A 16,660-nucleotide genomic window follows, 5' to 3' on the forward strand; every position below is an offset into this window, starting at 1 on the left:
ATTAAATCGAGTCTTCCTGACTAGTGATTTAAATCAAATCCACCCTGACACACTGCCAAGCCACTCTGTGCGCAGAAACTCCTCAGTTGCAGCGCTGCAAAAAAACCACCTTGATGTGAGTCGTGAGGCTATTTGCACAGCAGCTCCAGCGCTCTATGGCCAGTGTAGACACTTGATTGCTTTCTGCACTGTAACTGGCCTCCGGGGCTGTCCCATAATGCCTCAAGTGACCGCTCTGCTCGTTGTTTTGAACTCAGCTGCCCTGGAGAGATGCGCCCCTCCCCTTTCAAATCACCTTTTCTGACAGCCCTTGTGTGCTGTGCTGATCTGCTCTGGGACACAAAGCAAAGCATTAGTGTGCAATGCTCATGCTGTTGAACACCGAGGGGGTGTGTGTGTGTGTGTGTGTTTCCCCCTGCCTCAGGACTGGTTGCTTCCTCCCACTGTCTGAACTTACAAGACAGCATGCTGACACACTCTGTCCCCCAAAATACTTGTGGCTCAGAAACTTGCCAGTGTAGACATACCCTCAGTAAATAATCACATCCCTAACTGATCTGAATATACTGCTATAACTTTCGAGTGTAGGCTAGGCCTGAGAAACAACATCATAATGGACTAGAAATCAAAATGAATCTGATTAGAAAAATTCTCTTTTCCAAGCAGAGCTGAAGTGCACAAAGCAAACAAACAGAACCAGTGGTGAAAAATTAAATTGATTTTTAAAATGGTTCAGCTTAAATGCTGTTAAGTGTTATTAGGTAAGGAAAAATGTTTTGGTTTTATAATATGATTCTTAACCAGACTGTCCCTTTCATACATCTTTCCAATTAAAAATAAAACAGAATAAGAGTGAATGCATGTAATGCAAAGAAATCACACTAAAAGTTCAGCTAAATGTAACAGAAGCCTAATCAGTTTCATTCTGAAATAACTACTGATCAGTGATAAATCAGTCCACTCTAAGAACCAAAACCTCACCGACTGTGCAAGGGAGCGAGGGTGGTGTTGAAATGTCTTCTAGAGAGGATGAAATGATCCTCTCTTCCCTTTCCCCAGGCTAACCAGAACCCCAATGGCAGCTCCGAAGGCACTGCTGCAGTCCACAAGTTGTTTTAAACAGTCTCAACTGCCACTCCCTCTACCCAGGGGAATTCTGCCAAAGGATCAAGAACACCCACTGCTTTGGCTGCTGCAGATGCTCTGAAATGGAGGGCATTTCATTATCGTCACATATCATTATCCTCAAATATAACTTGTCTTGTAGCAAACATCTTGGAATGCTCGCTTAGCTCATATCGTTCTGTCTAATCCTCATCCTCCCACATCTCCCCTCCTATTATTCTGACCCTCAACTACATCTCTACCCTGAGAGAACGCGACCCGATATAACACGAATTCGGATATAACGCGGTAAAGCAGTGCTCCAGGGGGGCGGGGCTGCGCACTCCAGTGGATCAAAGCAAGTTCGATATGGTGGTTTCACCAATAACGCGGTACGATTTTTTGGCTCCCGAGGACAGCGTTATATTGGGGTAGAGGTGTATTGTGCCTTGTCTTTCATTAGGCCCCAGTCCTACATTAAGAACCACACTGGTGCTGCCGGGACAGTTCTAAATTCAGGGCCACAGATTTCAAGCTCTTTGAAATAGAGTCTGTTGCTGCCTGTGTGTTTGTACAATTGCCCAGCACAGTGGGGCCCTGATCAGAGTGTAGCTTTGGGTTCTACTATATTGCTAATAAACATTGCTTTCCCAATCTAGATTTCTGTACTGCACTCACCACAGTATTATCATTTGGTTTTTCTAGATCTTCCCACTGCCTGGCTTCTGAAAGCAGCGAAGTTCCAAAAGCATTCATTTAGGCGCAGTAACAGCAGTTATTTTACATTTTGATTATCAAGGAAATGCGATCAGATTGCAGGGAGTAGTTATCTGTCTGCTAAATTTGTGCGTCTTCTAATGACTAGTCTCTTCTGCTGCACGGATGAAAGAAAATGTTACGCTCAGAGGCACCTGAAAAAAAGCTATACTACAGCTCAATAAAACAATGAAAGCCTTCTGATAAATGGTCTCTATGACCTATCAAAAAATTCTTTTCGAGTAATGATTAAAAGAAAAACAAAGGCAGAAAGACAGCCTGACATACCTGATTCTGCTTGACATACATTCCCTACAAGATAGCAAACTGCAGTGAAAGAATGGCATGGGATACATTTTACACTCTGACACAAAAATCCCTGTTTTTAATCAAATCAGTAGTGCAACCAGGTCATTAAATCCAGTTCTGTCTATATCCACTACCTAGAATCGCAGAACAGCTCCAGTCATATTAATTTTGTAAGTAGATTTATTTTTTCTTAAATAAAGAGGTCAATGGTAGAAATTTAATCAAGAAATACCATCTTTATCATCGTCCGCTAATACAGGCCCATGTATATGGACCCCTGCACTCATATGAAGCAGGAATGGGACCACAGGCTAATTAAGCACAATGGATGACTAATAAGAACATAAGAATGGCCATACTGGGTTAGACCAATGGTCCATCTAGCCCAGTCTCCTGTCTCTAATAGTGGCCAGTGCTAGATGCTTCAGAGGGAATGAAAGGAACAAGGCAATTATCGAGTGATCCATCCCCTCTTGTTCAGTCCCAATTTCTGGCAACTAGAGGTTTAGGGATGCCCAAAGAATGGGGTTTCATCCCTGACCATCTTGGCTAATAGCCACTGATGGACCTATCCTCCATGAACTCATCTAATTCATTTTTGAACCCATTTATACTTTAGACCTACACAAACATCCCATGGAAATGAGTTCCACAGACGGATTGTGCAAAGAAGTATTGCCCTTTGCTTGTTTTAAACTTGCTGCCTATTAATTTCATCGGGTGAGTCCTAGTTCTTGAGTTAAGTGCAGGGGTAAATAACATTTCCCTACCCACTTTCTCCAAACCAGTCAGGATTTTATATATCTCTATCATATTGCCCCCTCAGTCATATCTTTTCAAAGCTGAAAAGTCCCAGGCTTTTTAATCTCTCCTTGTATGGAAGCTGTCCTATACCCCCTAATAATTTCCATTGCCTTTCTCTGTACCTTTTCCAATTCTAATATATTTTTCTAGATGAGGCAACCAGATCTGCATGCAGTATTCAAAGTGTGAATGTACCATGTATTTATATAATGGCATTATGATATTTTCGCTTTTATTATCTATCCTTATTCCTAACGGTTCCTAACATTCTGTTAGCTATTGACTGCCACTGAAAATTAAGCAGATGTTTTCAGAGAACTATTCACTATGACTCCAAGATCTCTTTCTTGAATGGTAATAGCTAAGTTAGACCCCACCATTTTGTATATATAGTTGAGATTATTTTTCCACTGTGCATTACTTTGCACTTATCAACTTTGAATTTCATCTCCCATTTTGTCACCCAGTCATCTAGTTTAGTGAAATCCCTTTGTAAATCTTCACAGTCCGTTTTGGACTTAACTGAGTAATTTTGTAAGGTCTGCGAATTTTGACCCTTTTTTCCAGATCATTTATAAATATGTTGAACAGTACAAGTTCCAATACATATACTTGGGGGACCCTCATATTTGCCTCTCTCCACTGTGAAAACTGACCGTTTATTCCTATGCTTGTTTCCTATCTTTTAACCAGTTATTGATCTATGAGAGGATCTTCTCTCTTCTCTCATGACAGCTTCATTTGCTTAAAAGCCTTTGATGTGAGACCTTATCAAAGGCTTTCCAAGAGTCTAAGTATACTATCAACTGGATCACCCTTCTCCACATGCTTGTTGACATCCTCAGAGAATTCAAATAGTTTGGCGAGGCATGATTTCCCTTTACCAAAGCTATGTTGACTCTTCCCCAATATATCCTATTTATATTCATGGAGGTTAAGTCCATTAATGGCTATTAGCCAGGATGGGTAAGGAATGGTGTCCCTAGCCCAGGGGTAGGCAACCTATGGCATGTGTGCCGAAGGTGGCACGCGAGCTGATTTTCAGTGGCACTCACATTGCCCGGGTCCTGGCCACCATCCGGGGGGCTTTGCATTTTAATTTAATTTTAAATGAAGCTTCTTAAACATTTTTAAACCTTATTTACTTTACATACAACAATAGTTTAGTTATATATTATAGACTTGTAGAAAGAGACCTTCTACAAAGGTTAAAATGTATTACTGGAACACGAAACCTTAAATTAGAGTGAATAAATGAAGACTCAGTGGCACTCACATTTCCTGGGTCCTGGCCACCATCCGGGGGGCTCTGCATTTTAATTTAATTTTAAATGAAGCTTCTTAAACATTTTTAAACCTTATTTACTTTACATACAACAATAGTTTAGTTATATATTATAGACTTGTAGAAAGAGACCTTCTACAAAGGTTAAAATGTATTACTGGAACACGAAACCTTAAATTAGAGTGAATAAATGAAAACTCGGCACACCACTTCTGCCCTACCTTCTGTTTGTCAGAGGGTGGAGATGGACGGGAGGAGAGAGATCACTTGATCATTACCTGTTAGGTTCACTCCCTCTGGGGCACCTGGCATTGGCCACTGTCAGTAGACAGGACACTGGGCTGGATGGACCTTTGGTCTGACCCCGTATGGCCGTTCTTATGTTCTTATCTAGGTGTCTGGTACTTTTGTTCTTTACTATATAGATTCAACCAATCTGCCTGATACTGAAGTTAGACTTACTGGCCTGTAACTGCCTCTCTCACATAAAAATGTATGAAAAGGGGGAGGGCGGGAAATCTACCATGACTAGAAATTTGCTACTGCAATCCATCCTGCCCTTTGCATTGCAAGACAGTCAGCACTGGAGAAAGAACAGTCAGCATGGTTTCAAATACAAGTACAGACCAGAGATGCATGGGAAAATACATCTGAAACCCTGCAGATCTTCTCCCCATTATGACTGTGGCATGCTCCTTTGGCCTCCCATCTTAGTAATCGCAACATGGCTGGGCTGCCATTGGTCACCCAGCAGCAGCTACACTCAGTCCCTCACAAAGCACATTGCTTTATGGGAGGCCACATGTACCAGGGGGCTAATCCCCAATTCCTCGCCTTCTGCACTCCTCCGCCCTACACTTTCCTCGAGTTGCACCTGATACATGTGGTGGATGACCTAATGCAATAGTTCTCAACCCGCCGCCCACAGGCCGCTTGCAGCCCAATCAGCACACAGCTGCAGCCCATGTGACATGCTTAGGGCCACACAGGTAGTGTATATATATTGTGTGGATGCAGCCCACATAACAAGAGACCTGCATATGTGGCCCATAATGATAAATAGGTTGAGAACCACTGGCCTAATGGTATGAGACAGTCTAACTACAGTTCTCTTCCAATGACTTCTGAGGGTCCTCTTGACCATAGTTTAGGTCCAGCACTCCCTTGTGTGCCATATAAACGGAGGAAACATATGGCCTCAAGTTATTTGCAGTGCCATTTTACCCTATTGTACAGGTGGCATTATAGTATACCCAATGAAGATATAGATAGAACATGTATATCCAGGTGGGAAAACAAAAAATTTAATTTTTAACCAAAATTATCTCAATGGAAAACCAAAACTTTACTTCATAATATTCAAATGTTTACAGACGAGATAGGACAGAGTCAGCAGATGGAGAGTATTTTTTTCCTGATGCGGAAATTGCCTACAGCAATAAATTAACTCCCAAACCTCAAGACCCCTGACACAATCAGGCTCGAGTTAAAACGCGTACACAGAGGTGCTCCAGTGCAAGGAAACAATTTATTATTGTTTACTTTAAAATATGACACCTGAAATATTGCTTGGAGGGGCGGAAGGGGCTGAAAAGTTCCACGTAAGCACTCAAAAGTTTTGTTTGTCAGAATCTGTTATTCCTGCAAAAACTGGTCTGGTAAATCTGTGAATTATAATGCTTACTTTCATAGAACGCCTTTCATCTGCGGTTCCCAAAGTGCTTGGAAAACATTAATTAGGTCTCAAATCACCTCTGTAAAGGAAGCATTATTCTCTTTCTACAGAAGGGGAAGGTGAGGTGCAGATAGGTGAAATGATTTGTTCAAGGTCACTGCAGCGTGGAGCAACACAGACTTGTGCTAGCAGGGCTCATGGTAGCATGCTAAAAATAGTAGTGTGGATACTGCTGTACCGGTAAGGATAGCCACCCTAGCCTATAACCAGGGGATCGGTAGGTCCGAGCTGACCGTGGCTAGTCCAAGCCTCCACTGGTGCTGCATCGTCCACGCTGCTACTTTTAGCGTGCTAGTTCAATCCCTGCTATGGCGAGTCTGTCTGCCCAGGCTGGGAGGCTTGTTAACAGCTGCAGTGTAGAGACAGGCCAAAAAAAGGGTCTGATCCTAAAAGATGCTGAGAAGTCACTGGAAAGTTACAGCTGCAGCGCTGGAAAGAGCATTCACAAGCCCTGACTCCCATCTCCTGCTCTAACTCCCATCCCTAAGCCCCGCACATGAATTCTTTGCCGGTTTGGTTTCTGGTTACAGAGGGAACCGAGACGAATGGATACTCAAAGAGGAAAAAAATAGCGCTCGTGGGAAGAGTAGTTTTTCAAACCTCATAGAAGATTTGCTCAAGTTTTGGATGGCAGTTCGGATCGTTTCTGCTTACATCCAAACTGGTTCACCCAGATAAAACTGTTTGTTAAAGCTAAAGCAAACCCTGGCTGGTATAATTAAATGTTGTGCCTAGAAGGCCGGCACATCTTATAACCTCAAAGGTTTAAAATCTCGTTTTCGGCACCGATTACTTAAACCACTTTTACAAAATGGCAATGGATTAAATCTCATTCAAAACTGATTAAATCTGTACTGAGGTAAGTGGGAGTTGTAGCATACAATCAACTTCCATTTTTCCTGTGGATATTTACATGTTCTTAAGGGCAGCTTTCAATTCTGAAAAGTAAGATGTTACTTGCCAGCCTCCTCTAAGCTTAAATCATAAACTTCCCATTTTTGCCGTCAGTCACCTGTGTTGACGTACCGCACACATGAAAATCAAAAAGGTGCATTTGCAGTAATTTTATCTTTGATATCCAATCCCACCCAGTTCTGCACGGTTTCTGAAAGACACCATTACAAAAGTGAGAGGAGGATGTGAGGCAACAAGGTTACAAAAGACCTTTGTATCCTAAGAATGGAAGTGCAGATCATAAAGACGTCTGAAGTATTTTAAAAATTATATAATCACTGTGCAATTTATTTCACTTCAGTGTCCTAGCACTAATCCTAGCATTAATCATGGACTATACGCACACACGATGTCCAGCAGGATACTTACTATACACCTGAGACCAGATTTTCAAAAGAGCTTGGGGCCAGATTTTCAAGTGGTCAGCAGCACCCACAACTCGAGACAGATTAGCTCCCGCTGAAACACCTAAATAAGGGCCAGGTTTTCATAAATGCTCAGCAACCAGCAGCTCCCACAGTGATCCCCACTGCCAGATTTTCAAAAGAGCCCAGCGCATTTCTCTTCTGAAAATCTCCACTTACTTTTGGTGCTTTGGAACCGAGCTCTTTTGAAAATCTTGCCCATGAGCACGTCTCAAACACATATCAGGCCTGATTCAGATCTCAGTTATACCGAGGCAAATCACGAGTAACTCCACTGTCACTGAGTTACATTAGTGTCATTGAGATCTGAATCAGGTACCACACTGGGAAAAGCCTTACATGTTTCTTATGTAAAGGCATCAGTAGTCAACTACTAGAATTTTTCCTTTGTTTAGGACATTCCATGTTCTGTAAGAGTTCAGGATAGTTAATATTAATCAGATTATGGATATGCTGTTCTTCATATTAAAAATCTTTTCTGGTGCTCCAGTACCATGAAACTCTTATCTGTTGAAGGGTTTTTACTTACTAATTCTACAGAATGGCTTTTCTTGCAAACACTGAAGAACTGTCAAACAAATTATCTGCATTTTAAAAATATAAACAAAGCAATTAAAGCTTTTAGAAAAGGAAACAGCCTTTCAGTCATTATCTAAGTGGAAGTTAAACCTGTGGGTTCACCAACACCATAAGAACAATTATTAGATTAAATCAACAAGTGGGGAAAACAGACCTGTCACGCTGAAATTCCACCCAGGGGCAGGGGAGCTTTCCATAGTCTCTACCAGCAGAAATGCACAGAAGTGGAATGCAGCAGAGGCAGGAGGTGCTGAAGTTGGAGCGGAGATACAAACCCACCTTAAAGACTTCCTGGGCACTAGCTGGGGTGGGCGGAAAGTAAAGGGATAGCCACTAGGCCCAAAACTACCTGATGCAGATCCAGAGTCCACAAACTGATAGGAGGAAAAAACAGGAGCTGCACCCCCCCAGTCCAGTCCAGCAGCTAAAAGAGCAGCTGAGGGAGGTGCTGCACATTTGGTCCACTGCCTGCCTACCAAATGGTGAGCCTCTCCATTCCAAAAGGATAGCTCAGGGATCAGCAACCTTTGGCACACGGCTCGCCAGGGTAAGCACACTGGCGGGCCGGGCTAGTTTGTTTACCTGCCGCTTCCGCGGGTTCAGCCAATCGCGGCTCCCACTGGCCGGGGTTCACCACTCCAAGCCAATGGGGCCTGTGGGAAGCGGCGGCCAGCACATCCCTCGGCCCGTGCCGCTTCCCGCCACCCCCATTGGGCTGGAACGGTGAACCCCGGCCTGTGGGAGCCGCGATCGGCCAAACCTGCGGAAGCGGCAGGTAAACAAACCGGCCCAGCCTGCCAGGGTGCTTACCCTGGTGGGCTATGAGACAACGGTTGCCGATCCCTGGGATAGCTCCTCCTTGGAAAAAGGTCAGAGGCACCAGTTCAGTAAAGTGTTTATTATTAATAATTTTGGTAGTATCATAACGCCTAGAAGCCCACCGTGCTAGTGCTGTACAAACACAGAACAAAGACAGTCCCTTAAATACATGTCTAATCTCAGCCAGTGAGTAGACTCATTGAAGTCAAAGAGGATGCTCAGATGTTTAAAGTCTGCCAGATTTCAACACCTTGATAATTGGGAAGCTGAGAATAGGGGAGTAATATCCTTTATTGGGCCATCTTCTGTTGGTGAAAGAGACAAGTTTTGGAGCTACACAGAGCTCTTCTTCAGGTCACTAGTTGGGAGCAGAATACTGGATCTGGCATAACTTAGCTGTCCTTTCCAGGGTCAGTGCCTATGTGCATATTCAACCACAGAACCGCCACACCCCTCCGTTTAGCTGTCTGGAATGCTCTGCCACTTGGAATAGATCTGAGACCAAACTTATTTTCACTTCTGTCCCGATTACAGGTTTGGATCCTGTTCTTCAGAGGTGAAAGGTTAAAGTTTTTCCCCCATCCTGCATTTTTAATATACAGCAACTAATACCATTAAATTGGCAAAACCATCTACTTCAAAGCAATCAATCAAGTGTGGAATACTGAAGCAGTGAAAAAGAGTAAGGAGTGAAAACACTGCAGCAAAAGCTTCACTTATAATCATAGACAGTTTTACTGATTCCATTCAGAATACTCTAGAGGACAAAAGAGAAATATAACAGATTTTCTTGGCCTCTTACCTAGCATTTTACTGATCATATGGTAAAGGCATGGCACCTCTGTACTAGACACTTTTAAGTGGAGGTTAAGTGGAAGTTAAAACTACGTTCTGTGTATAAAATGACAGTAAAGAAATAAGTGATATATAATTTAAGTGCTCAATCAAACAAAGACAGTTTTTTTTTAAACAACTTATTTTCATTTATTGGTAAGGGTTTTTTATATAATCTAACAGTCTTTGTAAACAGGAATTAAAATTCTGACAGCAACATAATTTTCTAGTTGGCAGAGTTATCAGTCTGTATTTTTCTTTTTAATTCCTGTATTCTTTAATTTTACTGTTAAGTAAAATAACCCCTTAAAAGTTAATGCATCTCCCATTCTGCAGTTAAAAAAGGATAATAAACTGAATGCTGCTGTATTGCATCATTTCCCCATCACAGTACAGTTATCTATTCGTTATTATTTTCCAAAATGGATACAATTATACTCCAAGGTCAATGCAGCCATACAGGGGGGAATTTACACGACAGGTTCCATTTTATGAACTTCAGAACTATCGCTCCTCAGATTTCCTGTTGGAATGGATAACATTGTGCTGTGAAGCTCTTAGTTCAATTATGCAGTCACTGCTTTCACATTTTGCAGAATGTATATTTCAAATGGTTGAGGGGACGTAGCGGGAGAAAGGAGAAGGTGGAGACAGCTAATAAAGGGAAAGAACTGCCTCAAAACGCAGAACTCAGACCACTTTGAAAAGAAAGGTGGGGAACAGCAACAATTACTTCAGAACGAACAAACTGTTGTGTGGCTTTGTATCTGTTTGACATTATTAGAGAGGTATAATGGCAGCCTCGTTTAGATTTAGATACAAGAATATGCATTTATGTAATTTTCCCTTTCCCCTGAAATATATGTATCTATTTTGTTGAAAATATGTTGGGGAAGGGAGAACTGGAATTAACTCCATGAACAACTTGATAGGATCAGTGATAATAAAACTAGTAACTGGGGATCAATTTTTGTTCACAGTTGCTCCCAACCAGCCCCATCCCAGGATAAGGACAAAGCCTTCTGCAAGTTTTTAACTTGGCCCATCAATACAGGAATGTGTTAAAATTCAGTTGATAATGGCGGGGGAGAGGGAAGCGCACTAAAGAACACATTAAAAACCCTTTGGACATGGCAGCAGATTTCCTGAACTCATTTGCTGGACAACCCACCAGTGCTACTTGTTTACAGTCTTTCAGATTTCAAGAAATTGAAGGTAGGTGGTGTTAACTGTATAAATGATCCTTTTAAAATTTTTGGCAACTCAAGACCCAATTTTCTGATAATACACACTTTTACTGCTGTCTACAAATAGACCATGGATTCATTTCCATATAAAGAGCTCTAAATACACCATCCATAACTAACGTACTTCATGTTAAACTAAGGGCCTAACCCTACAGAAACTTTACACACATGAGAAGTCCCAATTAATTCATTAAATCAGCCGGAGCCACTCTGCAACAATCCCTTTTGGCAACCTAGAAGCATTAGTAATGGACATCAAAGAGTGTTCTGTCCAGCTCTTAATGGCTGAAGGGACAATAGATTTGACTGAAGGAAAGGGATGAAAACTAGAAGGCAGAATAATGGTTCTTCTCTGGAGGGTGACTTTCTGGCTTCACTGAAATTTATGAACGGTTTGCCATTGACAACAATGGAGCCAGGATTTCACGAAAGTATCATATTGAAAGAATACATGTGTGTATTATACATAGATAATATGTCATATTTTCAAAATCTGTTTCATGTGTTACAGTCCACACACCAGACAGGGGCCACATTTATATTAGTTCATGAAGGAGTCCACTTGCAAGACCAGTATGTAAGAGGTATGCTACTTAGATGCATTTACATAGAAATGGATTTTTGTTCCACAAGGAGAAATAATACTTATGGGATGCTGGTGATTTACGAACGTACATTTTTATGACCACCTACTGGCAAAGCTACAATGAGAGGTGTTCCATTTTGATCCTACCGGCTCATTGGTATTTATGCACCTAACTCTAATTCATTTCAATAGGAGTTAGGCCCCTAAATACCTTTGAGGATCTGGGTCCTTGTTACTGGTTTTGATTGCAAGAGCAAAGAAAGGGAAGAAAAAAAAATAAAAGACTACATTATCTGTGTTGGCATGCCTGGCAGCAAATAATACATCTCCTGCAATAATACATCTACCTGAGACAGTGAGTGGTTGTTTAACATTCACTGAAATAGAATTCTTCTAACCTGGCAAAAAAAATCACAGCCCATAGAACACTAGGTTTCTTGACGCAACACAGAGACCCTGTCCCTAGTTACCAGCACCTGGCCTGCTAGACAAACTAATCGTCCTCTGTGTTCCCTCCTCTTCTCCCTGTTTTCACTACAATTTTCCAAGACTTAGCACATGCTTAACTTCATGCACTATGGGTGGTGCCACTGAAGGCAACGGAACTGCTCGGTATGAGTACATTAAGCACATGCACAAGTCTTTCCAGGATTGGGGCCAATATCTGCAACGGCCTAGCTCTCAAAGCAACTCCCCCTCTCCCTTCCTAGCAATGAATAAGTGCAATCAAAATAAAATAAAATTCCAGAATGGGTCCTGGAAATGTGGGGTTGTGGGGGGTTTCAAGCACTTCATTGTTTCCTCCAAGTCAAAAATACTGCATCAACAGAGTTTTTAAATCAAGGAATTTCAGCACTTCATAGCTAAGTCAAGAAGCACAGAGAAACATGAACATTTCTCAGACAAAGCCTTGGTTCTACACAACCTTGGTGTTATACACCCCACGTGGCAGAGAATCATGGAGTCCATGGGGTGGGTGGTCCCATGCTCCTTTCGTTGCTGTATCTAAGTGATCACACTTTTAAATACATAGATCATAGATGACACTAATGTACTAACACTAGCTTTTCACCCCTCCCCCCAAAAAACACTGCAAAGTTGCAGAAAGCTATGTGCTTTCAAAAAATAACAAAAAACCTGGACATACTCACGATGCTACAGTCAAACACATACGGGTCTTTATTACTGCAAAATCAAGCTTCTTCAAAGAAAGTAAAGCGCACATACTTTATTAAGCTCAACGTAACTCACACATTTCATTGAAAAAAGAAATAGGAAATATGTATGATAGTTATAAAAGAGTGCAAGAAACTATGAACAATAACTTAGCTGAGAAAAGTGCTTTCAAAAGCCATCCAACAACAGGTAGAGTCATGAGTGAGTGAATGATTATTTATGAAACTTTCAGCAAACAAAGTTAACCTTTAGAGTACAGATCTAAAGTGAAATATTTGAGCCCAGATAATTTTTTTTAGAATTTTTTTATTTGACTGACGGCAGGTGCCATTTCCAATTATGACCTTTTAATACCATGATGCTATAGTAAACTGAAGGCACAGTTTGCATTATGGGAACGTAAGTACTGTGGAATTCTAAGGACTCCACACACTGCTCACATTTTGGCCTTGGCTCCACTTGCGAGTTACAGCGCAATAAAGCAGCCCCAGGCGCCCTAGCTCACTCCCTGTCCACACTGGCAAGGGCACATAGAGCGCTCTGACTCCACAGCCACAGCGCTGCTGGTACTCCACCTCGGCGAGTTGAATAACATTTGCTGCTCCCCCGCTGGAGCGCCGCAGCGCCAGTGTGAACGAGGTGTTGCGTTACTGCGCTCTGATCAGGCTCCGGAAATGTCCCATAATCCCCTTAGGTCAAGTGGCCACTCTTGTCATTGTTGTGAAATTGGCTGCAGGAATGCGGAAATGCCCTTTCAAAGCTCCGTTTCCGAGAAGCCGCCTGCTTATCAGCTCCGAGAAAAAGCAAACAGTAAATGTTTGCTTTGAGTGAGGGAAAAAGAGGTAGGAGAAGGAGAGGGGGGTCTGAACTTACAAGACAGTATGCTGACACACTCTCAGCCCCCCCAAAACCCACTCTCTCTTCTCCCACATACACATAACACACTCCCTGTCCCACTCCACCCTACCCCACCCCTTTGAAAAGTATGTTGCAGTCACTTGCATGCTGGGATAGCTGCCCATAATGCACCGCTCCCAATGCTGCTGCAAGTGCCGCAAATGTGGCCACGCCAGTGCGCTGTCAGCTGTCAGTGTGGACAGACTGCAGCGCTTTCCCTACTACGCTCTACGAAGGCGGGTTTAACTCACAGCGCTCTACATCTGCAAGTGTAGCCATGCCCTTTGTTCTCCATGATTGCAACACCACTCTATGGCACTTACTGGGATCTCTTGGATGATTTGCAAAGAATTCAGGCACTTCTAGGTGCTCAACTGGGAGCTTCAAATCCAGCCACTTATTTAGGTATCTACATGGGAATTGTTGGATACTGAGCTCTGTTGAAAATCTGGTCCTTTGCTTTTAAGTCAAACAGAAACTGGCTAATTACGTACATAAAGTCGAATCCGCTTAGCTGTGCCTGGTTGGAATTGTACAAGGATGTTTTTGTTTTAATCATCATATACAGCTGTAAAAAAATCCACTAATTTAAAAAATAGAGCAGGTCTTTAAAAAGATACCAGGGACTTTAAACAAAAAAACACAATGCGGTGAATTTTTGATGTGGTGAGCCATGTGCACAGCTCTTGTTAACAGAGTATAAACGGCATGTATAATTCCTCACATACTATACTGATCATGTGTCCCCATGGTGTGTGCAAGCAGCGTTACAGGGGTAGGGGAGTAACTGTTTTTCCTACTATCTGGCAGATTGTGACAAGGATTGTGTTAATTAATTTTAATAGCTTTTTAGTATTTTTTTCTCTTTATGTAAAGCATTCCCTTCCAAAGAGCTAGCTTCAGCTGGCTCTGTATCTGTTCAGCTACAGGTATATTTTAAAAGGTTCATCATAAGTTATATAAATGAGTCCCAAAAATACGGTTTTTGCTAGATTTTCCGGCTCTACTGCTTCTATCAGAGGGAGTCACAGAGCACCAACCATCACAGGGCCTGGACTTAGTAAATACAATTGATTTCATAGAATCATAGGGCTGGAAGAGACCTCGAGAAGCCATCTAGTCCAGTCCCCTGCACTCATGGCAGGATTAAGTATTATCTAGACCAGGCCTGCACAACATGCGGCCCGGGGGCCGCATGCGGCCCGCGTGGGCTCTTTGTGCGGCCCGCGGGGGGTGAGTAGGTGGGCTCACTGTGTGGCCCGCAGGGGAAGGAGGGTTTGTTTCTGTGGGGTGGGCGGCACTGGGGGGGGGGGGAAGGGGTTGTTTCAGGGGGGCTGGGTGGCGCTGTGGGGGTTGTTTCTGTGGGGCGGAGGAGTGTTGTGTTTCGGGGGGCTGCGTGGTGCTGGGGGGGTTCAACGGGGCCAGGGGGTTTCGGCCCTCAGCTGTTTTCTTTGGAGTAATGTGGCCCTCGCCGCTTTATGAGTTGTGCAGGCCTGATCTAGACCATCCCTGACAGGTGTTTGTCTAACCTGCTCTTAAAAATCCCCACTGATGGAGATTCCACAATCTCCTAGGCAATTTATTCCAGTGCGTAACCACCCTGACAGTTAGGACGTGTTTCCTAATGTCCAACCTAAACCGCCCTTGCTGCAATTTAAGCCCATTGCTTCTTGTCCTATCCTCAGAGGTTAAGAACAACAATTTTTCTCCCTCCTCCTTGTAACCACCTTTTATGTACTTGAAAACTGTTTTCATGTCCCCTTTCAGTCTTCTCTTCTCCAGGCTAGACAAACCCAATTTTTTCAATATTCCCTCATAGGTCATGTTTTCTAGACCTTTAATCATTTTTGTTGCTCTTCTCTGGACTGTCTCCAATTCATCCACATCTTTCCTGAAATGTGGCACCCGGAACTGGACACAATACTCCAGCTGAGGCCTAATCAGCATGGAGTAGAGCAGAATAATTACTTCCCGTGTCTTGCTTACAACACTCCTGCTAATACATCCCAGAGTGAGGTTTCTTTTTTTGCAACAGTGTTATACTGTTGACTCATCTTTAGCTTGTGATCCACTATGACCCCCAGATCCCTTTCTGCAGTACTCTACGCAGTCATTTCCCATTTTGTATGTGTGCAACTGATTGTTCCTTCCTACGTGGAGTACTTTGTATTTGTCCTTATTGAATTTCATCCTATTTACTTGAGACCATTTCTCCAGTTTGTCCAGATCATTTTGAATTTCAATCCTATCCTCCAAAGCACTTGAAATCATCCACAAACTCTGTAAATGTACTCTCTATGCCATTATCTAACTCACTGATGAAGATATTGAACAGAAGCCAATCCAGAACCGATCCCTATGGGACCCCACTTGCTATGCCCTTCCAGCTTGACTGTGAACTACTGATAACTACTCTGTGATAATGGTTTTCCAACCAGTTAACATTTGGCATGTTAACTAAATCACAGAGGCTGTATTTGCTCCCAGAGGTGCAATTCTATGGACATAACCTGGTATCAGAGGCAGAGCTGGGTTACAAAATACTAAATCCAATGGCTCCCCAGTCAGACAGCAAGAAGGGCTCTCACTCCATACTCCACTGGTATTCACTCTCACGCTGTGACTGGGTTCAGGATTCCCCTCCCAAAGAGGGAACCTCTCTACCAGCTTTCAGAACCAGGCGCTACTCCCCAAAAGAAGAAGAGAATTCATAGGGGTGTGGGCTGGAGCGGATGCCAGAGGAGCTATAAACCATGTGTCCAGAGTCCTGGGAGTCGCAGATGTCTGTAACCCCTGTGTTCCTGACCTTTTCACTCTGAGTCTGAAGATAGCTTTGCCTGGTGGGAAAGAGGGTCACTGTATGGAGACAAGGAGGAAGGAGCGGGTAGGGGTTAATATTATTATGAGCTGGGTGAAACCATTTTAGGGGTTGAGTTAAAACCTCCTGAAACTGATGTATGAATGAATCCTCCATTTACGTCAGTCATGAGAGACAGTGAAGGGGCCACACCTAACACTCGGCTTAATAGAATCTGCCCAGGAGCTATACGGGGTGAGCAGAGGGTCTGAACGGGTATTGTGCCCAGTTTGGGAGTGGGGTAAGAGAACACTCAGAAGCTAAAAAGAGACTAGGGCCTGGTAGACACTTAA

The 16,660-nt window shown here is 42.9% G+C and overlaps 1 protein-coding gene across 15 annotated transcripts in view; it reads right to left on the reverse strand.

Moving 5' to 3' along the window:
* Positions 1-16,660, reverse strand: part of PLCB4 (phospholipase C beta 4) — a 318,161-nt gene that overhangs the window by 226,430 nt on the left and 75,071 nt on the right. The gene's annotated exons all lie outside the window — the stretch shown is intronic.

Source organism: Chrysemys picta, chromosome 3 (genome assembly GCF_011386835.1).
Source record: "Chrysemys picta bellii isolate R12L10 chromosome 3, ASM1138683v2, whole genome shotgun sequence".
Lineage (NCBI taxonomy): Eukaryota > Metazoa > Chordata > Testudines > Emydidae > Chrysemys > Chrysemys picta.